This window comes from Sus scrofa, chromosome 14 (genome assembly GCF_000003025.6).
Source record: "Sus scrofa isolate TJ Tabasco breed Duroc chromosome 14, Sscrofa11.1, whole genome shotgun sequence".
Lineage (NCBI taxonomy): Eukaryota > Metazoa > Chordata > Mammalia > Artiodactyla > Suidae > Sus > Sus scrofa.
The window spans coordinates 137,423,904-137,436,713 of NC_010456.5; positions in this window are offsets into that span (position 1 = coordinate 137,423,904).

Genomic DNA, 12,810 nt, shown 5'->3' on the forward strand with positions numbered 1-12,810 from the left:
AACATAAAGGCTCTTAAAGAAACACTGACTGGACCATCCTAAGATTGTGCTCTTTGATGAAAACTCATCTTCTGTTTTTAAAATGCATGTTTCCTGCCAATGCCTCTTTTGTTGGGGTTGGGGGGGTCCATGGTTGTGCCAGATGTGAAGGTGCAGGTGTGCCCTGGAGCTCAGAGGAGACCCTGCTGGCTGCTGGCCTTTCCCAGCCAGTCCCCTGGGTCTTTTGCCCAGAGTGATTTTTGGCTGCATCACGTGATGCCCCAACACCCGCCCCTTCCCCCAAAAAACCCCTTTTGAATGGAGAGTAAAATCTCTGTCACAGAAATGATCATTGACAGGGTACCAAAGCTGTGTTGTTTTTTTCCCCTAAGATAGTGTCTGCTTGTTACTTGTTATATATATTTTGCAAGATATAAGACAGTTTTTATGGTCTCTTTTGCAGCTGAGTTATTGTGTGTGTGCAAATTCTTTAACCAGCTTCACAGGATGAGGTACCAGAAAATGTGAGAACCCTCCAGAAAATGTTTGCTGTGCTTTCCTTATTCATCCCCAGACACCTCTGTCCTCATCTGAGGATGGCAGGTGTAGCTGGCTCCACCAGGGTACTCTGGAAGGTTCTGCAAAGAGTCTAGAGCAGGGATCAGCAGGCCTTTCCTGCAAGGGGCCAGATGAGACGTTCTGGACCTTTGCAGGCCATCCCGTCTCGGTCGAAAGCACGCCATCCTGCCGCTGTGCCTCGAAAGCAGCTGTAGACAATATGTAAATGAACAAGGGCGGCTGTGTTCCAATAAAACTTTATTTATGGGCACTGAAATTTGAATTTCAGATCATTTTCATGTGTCATGAAATATTATTCTTCTTTTGATTTTTTTCAGCCGTTTACAAATGTCATAACCATTCTTAGTTTGTGGGCCATACAAAAGCCGACGGTGCCCAGATTTGGCCCGCAGGCTGCAGCCTGGCTTCCCTGCCTGAGAGTTTAACGTGGGTCTTTCCAGCTGCCCTTAACCCCCCTGGCTGCTTTTGGAGAAGTGAGTCAGTAAGGCCCTTTGCGCTGATTTGAATTTGCTTACAGGATAATAGGCTCTCTATTAGCCCCTTCCCCTCTAAACAGTTAGTAGGTTCAAGGAATTGTGGATCTAAACTCGGCTAAGTGGGTTTGGACCAACCTCTCTGCCCAGCTGCTGGCAAGGACTGTGGTTGGATGGGGGGTGGGGGGACGTAGAGAAGAGGTGAAATGGGGCAGAGGGCTGGGGAAACGAGCTTTAAAGACAGAACAAGGTGGGGGCCTGCGAGCTTGATCCCCAAGGGAGCAGGGCAAACCCCCAAAGAAACCCTTGGTGACCCACGCTTGGTTCACGAGGCGTTGTATGGGGATGGATGCTTCGAGGATTTCGTCCAGGCTCAGGGGTTCAGGGACAGCCCTCGTGCTACCTGCCCTGGGAAGCGTCTCTTAAGGCCAACTTTTTCTGCAAAATGACACGCTTATACTCACCCATTCCACAGAGATTGACTGAACACCTGCTAGGTGCCAGGTCAGTGCCCAACCCCGGCCAGTGACAGAGCAGGGTCAGGATGGTGCTGCTCGGGCTCTGCTTACAGCCCGTGGGGCAGCTGCCCGGGGCTGCCGTCAGAGATGGGCAGAGACTCAGACGATCTGTTCTGTGTCTCTCTCCGAGTTTCTGCTGTCGGCTGCATCACGGGGCTTGCAGCCGCCTCGCTCCAACCTCTGCATCCTCTTTGCAAGGTGCCCCTCCTGCCTGCATCGCGGTGTCCAAATCCCCCTCTTCTCAAGGGAAAAGGCACTGGCTCAGGGCCCAGCCCGCTGCTGTCTGACCTCACCTTCACTCGATGACATCTGCAAAGACTTGGTTTCTGAAAAAGGCCACAGTCACAGGTTACCGGGGCTCAGGACTTGAATTTTTGGGGTGACACAATTCCATCAACAGTTGAGTAAATAGATGTTAGAATTGGGGACTTCCCATTGTGGCGCAGAGGTTATGAATCCGACTAGTATCTATGAGGACAGGGGTTCGATTCCTGGCCTTGCTCAGTGGGTCAGAGATCCGGCATTGCTGTGAGCTGTGGTGTAGGTCACAGACACAGCTCAGAGTCCATGTCGCTGTGACTGTGGTGCAGGCTGGCAGCTGTGGCTCTGATTTGACCCCTTAGCCTGGGAACTTCCATGTGCTACTACAGATGTGGCCCTAAAAGGACACACACAGACACAAAATAATAATAATAAATAAAAAGAAAGAAAGAAAGAAAGGCATTGGGACCCGGGTTCCAGCTGTCTCTTCTCTGTGGCTCCTGTGGCCTAGAATTGTCCCGGATTTTTTCTTGCAGCGAAACCCAGTTGTAGCATTGACCACTGCTGCAAGGTCTCCAGAATGATCCATCCCCATACAATGCCTCGTGAATCAAGCGTGGGTCACCAAGGGTTTCTTTGGGGGTTTGCCCTGCTCCCTTGGGGATTAAGCTCGCAGGCCCCCACCTTGTTCTGTCTTTAAAGCTCGTTTCCCAAGGCTCCGCCCCAGTCTCACGTTTCCGTCTTCACTGGAATAATTATAACGTTTTAGACGGATCCTAACATATATACTTTTTCCCCTTTTAAACTCACTCAGGACTGGCATGCGGTAAAGTGGCACCAGGACTCCGTGACTGGGTGTTGACCCCTCCATGACCCCTGCTATTTGTTCCTTTTTTTTTTTTAAATGAAGCAGAGTAGATTACAATGTCTTGCTTTTGTCGGTAACAGACTTGCAGATTCTCTTAATTTTACATCTCACCGTGTCCATTTCTAAGCAGTCGGTCACTATTGGAAACTTGTTTAAGACCATTCGTCCTCACGTGGTCACACAGTTTCTTTCTCCTCCAAAGAACCGGAAAACAGTTTACATTAAATATTAGAGCATTTTGACGAGGGCAGGCGGACGAATTGAATTGTAGATTTCAAGATAAGCGTCCAGGATGTTTTTCCATCACTGGAACCATCAGTGGTGTTTTCTGGGGAGAGGTTTCAGTTAAAATCCCTGGCCAATCAGTGCTCGACTCTCAGGAGGAAATTAAAGAAATGAAAATGACTAAGAAACAGGAAAAAAAAAAAAGAGAGAGAAAAAGCCCCCTTGGCTCCAGGAGGCCTCCCGGAAAGGTGGTTGGGAGGTCAGCTGCGTGCTAAAGGCTGTTCCCAGCTCCTGGGTCCTCCCTTAGCACAGCGGCTCCGACAGCACTGCGACGAGAGAAGCCGGAGGTGGCTCCTTTAGAGATGGCTTTTGGTGGCCCGCCGTGCTCTGTTAAAATCATAGCGGACCTATAGCAAGCGCCCGGGCGGAGAGCGGGACTCGAGACTGGGTTGGTCTTTAGCAAAAGAAAAACAAGCCCAGTATCTACTCAGAGATCAGTTTGCGCCCGATTTGGTTTAAATGCTAAACCCTATGAAATGATCTTAAGCAGAAAAATCAATTTCCCAGAAGTCTCAGATGTACACTGGAACTCTCATATTTGAACTAAATCTAGGTAGAGTTAAATAATTGAGCTTGCTCTCTTTAAGTGCTACAAATGTATTTCGCGCTGGAAAGAACTCCTGCGAGTAGGGCAGCTCGAGGGTGTCCAGGCACCCAAGCCCCTCAGAGAAGGGCCAGGGGCAGCCTGAGATCGCACCTGCCCACAGGGGCAGGGGCAGGGGCAGGGGCAGGGCGGGCCTGAATCTCAGGCATCGTTCTCTCTAGGATAAACTGGGAGAGGCATGGACCAAATTCACCATCAGAGCTGGAGACGCTTGAAATTACCTGCAGAGACATCAAGCGACGCAAGGGGCTTGCCCTGCAGTGTGGCATTTGAGAGGCCAAGCAGACAGCCCTGGTCCAGCAAAGGAGCAGAAAAACACACTGCAGTTTGGTTCTGATGCCCATCTCCTGCCTGGCTTGACCTGGGGTCCGCCACTTCTCAGAGCCTCAGTCTTCCATCTGTAAAAGGGGACCTCATGTGAATTGCATGTTTTCAAATGTTGTATTCAAATGTTGAATTCGACATTCAATTCAAATCTTGCACCACTGGGATACAGCAGTGAACACAGCAGGCTTGCCTCTCTGAGCTTGTGGGTCGGGTGGTGAGGCAGATGTGAGCCAACGAGTTTGGGAAGTGCTGGCGAGGAAAAACAAACAGATCTTAACAATCGTATCTGCTTCCTTGCGTCCATGGGGGAACTGAATAAATTAATAAAGTGCCCAGAGCTGCTGAAGGAATGCTAGCTTTTACTACCGTGGTCCTTCCGATACGTGAGTTCTTCTTACCGTTGCTATCATCAGTGTTGTCTTCAGCATGTGGAGGGAGAAGGAAAGAGAGGAAAATAGGAAATTAGGAAAAGGGACCTAAGTAGAAACGCAGGGCTAGTGGAGGGGAGATGGGGGTTCTGGGTTTGTGCCCACCAAGATGTAGGCACATGCTGCTTGCCTCAGGCCCAGCCACCAACCCCCCAGCCCAGTGCAGCGGGGGAAGCATGAAAGAAGCTTTCTGGGGCCAGAGACATGGCTTGGACCCCGCTGGCCCTCGCCGTCCCTCTGTTCCGTTTCTCCGCTTTATCTGCAGAGCATTTACAAGTGGGAGCAAGCCAGGCTCTGGTGTGAGCCCCTCGCTGCTGGCCGGGGACCAGCGGGGAGCGAGGGCTGGTGCTGTCGGGTTCCAAAGAAGGGCGGGAGGCACCCCAAATGCAGGGAGCTCGAGTGTGCATGTTTATGGCTGGATTTCCAAGCTGGCCCTCGGGGTGCACTCGCACCGCAGCCAGAGTCCCCACGGCCAAGGCGTCTGGACGGCTCTCCCGGCCTCCCATGTTCGCAGCCCATCCTTCCTCGGAGTGTTTTTAACAGCTGGATGTTTGTCTTGCCAATTTAGGATACACGGGTCCCGTAACGAAGGCCTCGATAACCCGTTGTAAGGATGACGTGACGGGCGCAGATTTGGAAGATAGAAAGCAGATGAGGGTTACTTGGAGGTGAAATGTGGTTTTCGGTGCTTACAATGGAGGCTCTGAAATCCAAGCTCCCCCAGAGTTTCAGTGGCCTCTATTTGTTTGCTTATTTTGGCCGCGCTCTCCGCTGTTGGAATCCCCGCTCCCTCCCCCGCCGCGGGGCCAAATGACACCCGTTTAATCTAAAACCATGAATCCAGGGTTGGAGGGCCGATGCTGTCACCAACCAGCTGCGTGACCTCGACAGGCTACACAGCCCTCTGGCAAGGCCCCCACGTTCTCGTCTTCGAGGGAGGGAGCCGATCCCAGGCCGGGTTCTGTGGGTCCCTGGGAACCGGCTTTGCTTTGAGAATTCGGTCCACACAAAATGAGATCATGGGGGCCTCGCCAGGGTCTGGGGACTGAGGCAGGGGACGAGCGGGGGTGGTGTCAGTTTTTGACACCTTCTATGTTTGCAGGAAAGCGCATCTGACATCCTTCGGTTGGGTCGACTCAACATGGAATGCAAAGTCCTGGTGACACACTGATCAACTTGCCTCTTGAAGTAAAAGCTCTGTGTGACGAGGGCCCCACTCCCCAAACAAGCTTAATATTGAACAGCACCCCAATAAGATGGATTAGTTGACATGGGGGTTGGGGGCCAGAAGTGGTCTCCAACGTGTGACGAGCTGCAGTCGGCCAGGGACGGCGACGTTGGCTTTTCTCCAGCAGGAAGGAACAGTAAATAAATGAAGAAGTATATTAGGCTGAACCGCTGACATTTGTATGCGGGGTAGGAAATGTTTGTAGATGAGGAGCAGCAAAAGATTTTTTAATAAATGCTTTTGTGGCGGATTTTATACTAAATCATTTCTTGACATTTCGACTAAAACCAACAGCTTAGATAATGGATCTGATGTTCATACCACGCATATACTCTGGTTTGATAAATCCTCTGCTAAGAGGACCTCCATGAAACTGGATTCCCTCTAGACCAGGAGAAGATTGTACGTGGAATAAATTAATTCGGGGAAGCTGGGGAGGGCCGGGTCTGTGATCTTGCCCACGCTCTGGATCTGAGCTGAGGCTCAGCGCGGGGTCTCCTTGGGCTTTGAGTCTGGGCTGGACCGCGGTAAATGAACTCCCTCGTAGAAATGACTTTATGATGGTGCTGTTTTCTGATGGGAAGGTTTACTCAAGAAAGCCAGCCACAGAGGGCCCGAGAGCGGAAGGGGGGAGTCAGCCAGGCAGCACGTGGACAGGCCAGTGTGGACATGTCCCCCTGTTCTCCCTCTCAGCTGGGCGGGCCCTCCCGGCCCTCCTTCCCCTCGACCAGCAGATGCCAAGCCGGGACACAAGGCGGGGCTCCTTGGGTCCTGGAGCCAGCCCCATCTCTTCGCCTGCAGGCCCCGGGGCAGGGCCCTCTCCCTCCTGGTCTGGCCTCCTGAGCTGGCCTCTCTGGATTCGGATGCGGGGTGGGGGGAATCTTCCCACCTGTCTCTGGACCATTTCCTGCCCTCCTCTCTGCTGGGGGCTCCCTGGGCCCTTCCCTGTGTGTGGGCAGAGAGGACCCCTCGCCCCTGCCCAGGAAAGCGCCAAGCTTTCTTCTAGAAGGTGTAGAGGGTAGGAGGGGGGCTTGTGGCTCACCAGGGATCACCAGGCACGCTGAGAGATAAACACCAACCCTAAATGCGAATCTCTGGCACCAGCAGGTACACCTGCCGGGGTCCAGAACTTGCAAGGGCCCCTGAGGGTGTGTGGAAGGGATGCAGGAACAAACAAGAGAGGAAGAGAGGCTCGTTGCAAGCTGTAGGTAGGTCCTAGACTCTGGGTGAGGCCTCATCTCGTATCTTATTGTCATTTTACACGTGTCCTGTGGTTTCCAGTGACCTCATGCTGATCCATTATGGTGTAATACATTAAGCCATCCTTCAGAAAAAGATTAAAGAGCTTTGACAATGATAATTGCTGTTAATATCACTCTGGACACAGTTTGACTGATGGATGAGTTTAGAAAATTTGCTTCTGAAACAACATGAGAAACAACCTACAGAGGTGACGGCAGGGCCAGAGATGGCCTCTGTGGGGCCGGACGGGAGCTCCTCAGCAAAGCCAGGGCCGTCCACGTGCGGGGCCTGCTGCCTCCTGGGGCAGGGCTGTGCCAGTCCTGCAGAGCTCCGTCCTGGGCCATGTGGGGACCCTGAAGGACATTGCAAGGCCCTGTCCCCAGCTCGGGGCGAGACACTCCTGCGGCCTGGGGTGAGCACCAGCAGCTCCCCGCTCTGATTCTCCTTTTCCCGTTTATATGCTCACGCTCCCTGGTGGCTGGTCCTTGGCAGGTTTCCCAAGATATCAAATTCCAGGCGAGAAAGTACACAGGTCATGTGTAAGGACTCCACAGAACTTAGTTGGAAACGACTTTTGTCAGGTGTCTGCAAAACAGCTCCGCCTTCAGCTACAAGTTAATCAGGCAGATGTAAAGCAGTGGACGGACCGGCCTGGGGCCCACGTGGCCTCCACGACTCCTCAGGTCACCTTGAGCAGGTCACGCGGCGTGGGGGGCCCAGGCTTCTCATGCCACGCATGAGGGCCCTGGATGAGCTGGGCCAGGCCCCCCCCAGGTTGGAGAGGGGGGGATTCAGTTCCCAGCCATCAGTCCCAAGCTGCCACCATCCGCCACTGGGACTCGGAAGGCTGAGCCCCACTTAAACCCCTTTAGCAGGAGCGTGTAGCTGTAAACCTGCCTTTAGTTTGCTTCGCAGCTTGCTCTGACTTGTTTCTAATCCTAGACACAGGTGCATGGAGCGTGTTAGAAATGCTGATCACGTCAGAAGGTGGCAACGCTCTCTGTGCTGGCGGCAGTGGCGTATTGAGCAGGTTGGTGGGACCCGGAGGTGTCAGCTGGCTGTAGTGGGGGACATGTCTCACATGTGCACGTGGACAGGTGCCCCGGCTGTGGCGGCGGGGGGGGGACCCTGGGGGATCCTGGTTGGAGATGGGCTTGTGGGCCCGTGTCTGGAGGGGCTGGGTTCGGAGCCTGGGTTTTCTCATCAGTGCAATGGGGGCAGCCGTTCCGGTCTGGCAAGGAGCAGTCAACACGGTAAAAGATGTTATATACGCACTGCAAATATTCGTAGCACACCGGGTCACGGAGGCTACGCGAGCATCCGATGGTAGGACAAGCTGTGGCTCATTCTCATCCCCCCTTGTGCTGGGGGCAAGGTCAAGTTTCTGATTTCAAGCGCCATGTGAGCGGGTTCTCCTGGCCGACTGGAGCCTGGAGATGGGAGCTGGTCTGCGGAGGGCAAAGGCACCTTACGAGACGGTGGAGGGGACAGTGAGGGGGCAGCAGTGGTGGTTGGGGGGGCAGTGGGGAGGTAGATGTGGCCCCACCTCCTGGACATTTAATCTGGGGACCATCTGGGCGCGGCACTTGTTTGGCGGGTTTAACACAGGATGGTCGCAAGCTCAGACAGCGCCAGGAACAGGACACAGGACGAGCCCCCGCTTGATCGGGGTGGCCCAGGCTGGGGCTGAGCTTCCAGCAGGGCGTGGTTGCCTGGGGACATGGCTCCACGGCAGCAGTGGTGTCCTTGTGAGGGATTCTGTGTGCGTGGCTCTCTGGGGGCAGGGACGGTGCTGGGGCTGCTGGTTACATGGGGACACAGGTGCTGCTCTGAGGGGCATTTCATCCAGTGCGGCTCTTTCTGGAAATGGGGGCCCCCGGGGCCGCATCAGCCCCGTCCTCTCAGCATTTCCTGGGAGGAGCACAGGCCTGTGTCCCTGTGGGCAGAGCGTCACCCGCCTGGTGGTACAGCTGCCTTGTGTCCCCTGCCCCGCCTGCACAGGGTCTGTTGTAGCAGCTGGGTTTTTCCAGCAGTTGTGCTGAGGTACAAATGAGACACCATGAAATGCATGCATTTTCAGTTTCCACGTCAGGGATTTTTAGTGGATTTATCAGGTTGTGCAACCATCATCACAATCCAACATTTAGGACTTTCCATCCACCCCAGAAGAGCCCTCGGGCGGCTTGGCAGTCCCTCCTGCTCCCACCCCAGCCCCAGGCACACCCTCATCTGCTTTCTGTCTCCGTGGGTTTGTCTTTTCTGGACATTTCCCATCCGTGGAGTCAGGCAGTGCGCGGTCTGTTTCAGCAGCCACGTGGATCACTCTCCCGCTTGGTTCCTGGCAGGAAACCATTTGTATCTGTGGTTGGAGAGTATCTGGGGTCGGGGGAGAGCCGCCCCTGCCCACGCGACTGCAGCCACACGCGGGCCTCCCTCAGCCCCTCCCAGCCCCCTCCTCCCACCTGTCATCTCTGGACCCTCTGCTCCCTCTCTGTTCTCCATCTCGCCACTTAGAACAAGAGCGATGCTTCTGTCTGGTGATGCCCGGCGCCTGCCCCACATTATCAGTGAGTTGGTGGCCTTCCTTTGGTGGGTAGGCTCTGGTGTGGCCCTGCCATCCCTGGCACCACCATCCCTGGCCCCAGGGCCCTGCAGTGGGGGTGGGGGGCTGTGGCTTCCTTCCAACCCCAGACTGCAGCCAAGGTGATGGGAAGGTCGTGACACCACGGTTCTGGGACCTAAGGTTGCAACGCCAGTCTTCCTGGAACTTCTGTCACCCCATTGGCTGGGAGGAATCAAGAGGTACTGTGGGGGTCCTTACATGATGCATTCCTAGGGGCGCTTCCAGAAATGACGGGCAGCCTCCTGAAACCCAGTTTTCCAGCCCCAAGGAGCTGAATCCTGCCAAGGGTTCAATCCAACCGACAAGGAAGCTGGTCGTTCCCCAGTCACACCACCAGATGAGAACTCCTTGCCTGCAGCCTCCTGGGGCCCAGGCAGAGGGCCCAGTTAGGCTGGGTCTGGACTCGTGACCCACTGGAACTGTGAGAGAGTAAAGGTGTGTGTTTTTAAGTTGCTGGTTTTATGGGAATGTGGTATCGTAGGCATAGAAAACGAAGCACTTCCGGTGTGAGGCAGGGTCTCAGAGTCAACCTTCCTGCTTCTCCAGCCCCCCTCCCCCAACCTCCCCTGACTCCACTGCTCTGCCTCGAGGTGGGCCTCACATCTTATCTCTGGACTGTTGCAACGGCCTCCCACCCACCTCCCTGTCGAGGGTCTTTGTGGGAAGCAGGACTGGCTCCGGCAGGCCCCGTGTGGCACCACAGAACCTCCAACATCCTTCTCAGACCTTCTCTTGGGTCCCTCCCACCCACATCCTCACCTTCTGGCCACACAGAAAAACGTGGCCCTGCTTGGACATTCCGGGTTTGTCCCCTCCCCCCCTGTGGCTTTGCATCTGCTCTTCTCCCTTCACGGAATGAGTTTCCATCTCTTCTTGGCCTGAAAAACTCTTCTTCATCCTTTAAAACCCAAGTCCGGTATCACCTTTTTTTGGGGGGGGGTAACTTTCCATGGACTCCCCAGACAAAAAGAAGTGCTCTTTATGTGACACGCTGCCTCCCTGGGCTCGCTGGTCATCACGTTGTATTTCAGTCTTTGTCCCCAAGTACCTCCAACACAGTATGGATTTGGACTTGGACTGATTGTCCCCTAACTGACCTGTGGTGTGTAATGCACATCTTTAGGACGAATAGCTGACCGCCTACTTGAATCACTGGCTGACCACGTCCACGCATGAGCCAGAAGCTTCAGCTCTGGCATCCTATCTTGGGTGTCTTAAGGCTCCTTGAGCTCCAGGGCGTTGGGTGGGTGGGTCTGGTGAGATGGTGCAAAGGGAGAGGTGGAGTCCAAATTGTGAGCTATATCCTGGACAGTTCTGCAGATCTGAACGCCATAGGTACCGTACTACTGAAGGTCTCTCCTGAGCTGGACACCTGCTGCCCTGCTGCTCCGTCCCCCGCCACCGCTCAGTGGTCCCAACACATGGAGACAGAGCTGCCAGAGGTCTCCAACCATGTATAAAGGCTCTGAGAGATTGAGGACCTTCCCCCAGTTATCACTGCGATTAAAGTTCCTCCCCCTTGCCCCAGGGAACCCCTTCTTCCCTGCTGTCTGTCTCTCCCTGCTGCTCTGCCATTAGATGTGCATTTTCTTATTTATCTGCTTGTTTTCTGTCTCCCCAGGGAGACGGTAAGCCAAGAGAGCTGGGGTCTGTCTGTCTGTTCGTGTCTGCCATTCCGGTGTCTTTGATCCTCGGGGCTCAGGGCACAGGGTCAAATGAAGAGGAGGGAGCAGCACAGCCCCCCGGGTCCAGCCCTGGCTGCATCAAGGCTGCCCCCCCTCTGTGACCTTCCTTCCCCTTAGGATAAATAAAATAATCCTTGCCCCCCAGAAAATAGTCATTATCTGTTCATCCCAGAGTAAGGATTTAAAGAGAGTCCCCCCTCTTTCTTTATAGATTTCATATAACTCTAGCCTAAACTCTAACTCTAGCCCTAACCCCAAAGTCTGAAAGGTGTAATATGAATTCTCCCTTCTGTAGTATTTTTCCTTTAGACAAAATCATTTCAGTGTCTCTTCGTATATAAAACAATTAGAAATGCTTAGACCATGAGTAAGCTCCTCTTTGGTGGGTTACAATTTTAGGGACTTAGAGCTTTAAAAGGGTGAGGGTCAAAACGGTCTGAGAGCCAGGTGGTGTTGCAGCGCTGGGTGGGACCTGGCGCTGATGGGTGTCGGACCATAATCTCCTACGTGGGTCATGACCTTGGGCCGACTTATTCCTGTGTGGTGCTGGATACGGGTGGGCTTGACTGTTTCTATCAGTTTCTGGTCCTTTGCAGAGGGAAGACAAAACCCGCTCCCATCACTGCTACTGGGGCTTGTTAAGCCACGGCCTGGGGGGCCAGCCGATGAGTGGGAGAAGTGGCCAGCAGCCTCGGCAGTCACGGGGCAAGGACAGCCTGTGGCTACTGGGGCTCGGGGCTGGCCGTGCCTCATGGAGGAGTCACCTTGCTGGAAATACACAAGCCGGTCACGTTAGCATCCCAGAACCGGCTGAAGTCTGCCTGGCTTGGTATTTGGGGAGGCGATCAATGACATGTAGGACCTAAACTTGGCCCACGTGTACCTCGAGGGTCTCAGGGTCCGCGTTTCTCCAGGCGATTGTTTTCTATCAGCGCGTCAGTGGCGGAGAATGGAAATGGCACGCCCAGGCCTGCTAGGGAACCCAGGTGGATAAGGCAGCCTCTTCTAGGTCAGCACTCTCTGTGTCCTGTGTGGTCCTAGGAAAATAACACGGATCCTCTGTGGCCACCTGCTTACCCTAAAGGCCACCCCTCACTTGGGCTTTTGTCCTCTTTTCATCAACGAACTACCCCACCCCCTCCAGCAGTGATGTGAGGACTTTCTGGGGAGAATCAGGACCAGAGGCTGCATCTCATCGGCTCAAGGAGAGAAGCTGGTATAGCCTGTGCCAGCCTGCAGGGCGCACGTCCACTCCAGGGGCTGCGAGGGAGTGACACCAAGCACCGGATCCTGATCTGTGCTGCTCTCCAGGAGCTGCCGCCTGAGCCAGCTGTGCCATAGGAGACCCAAGCAATCATGTGGCCGGGCAGAGCCCCCTCCTCGGCAGGCATGGCAGGGGCACAGCCAACCCTTGAGAAGTGGAGTCCAGAATGACCAGCCCTTGTGCTCTTGAGATGGCCAGGTCCTGCCTCCGCTGAGCGAAAGAGACGCCTCCCTCGGGCGTCTTTCCAGGAAGGCAGGTCCAGGCGCAAAAGCACGAGGGGATTAGAGGCTCCCAAAGGGTCTTCCTGCTCCTCACTGCTCTGCCCAGTGGGGGCCATCCCCCCAGAGCAGCCCTGGGTTCCAGGGAGCACCTCATTCTCCCTGGAAAGCATGCAAGGTCCAGATGCCAGCGTCATCCTCGTGCTCACCCCCGCCCCTGCTGTCCTC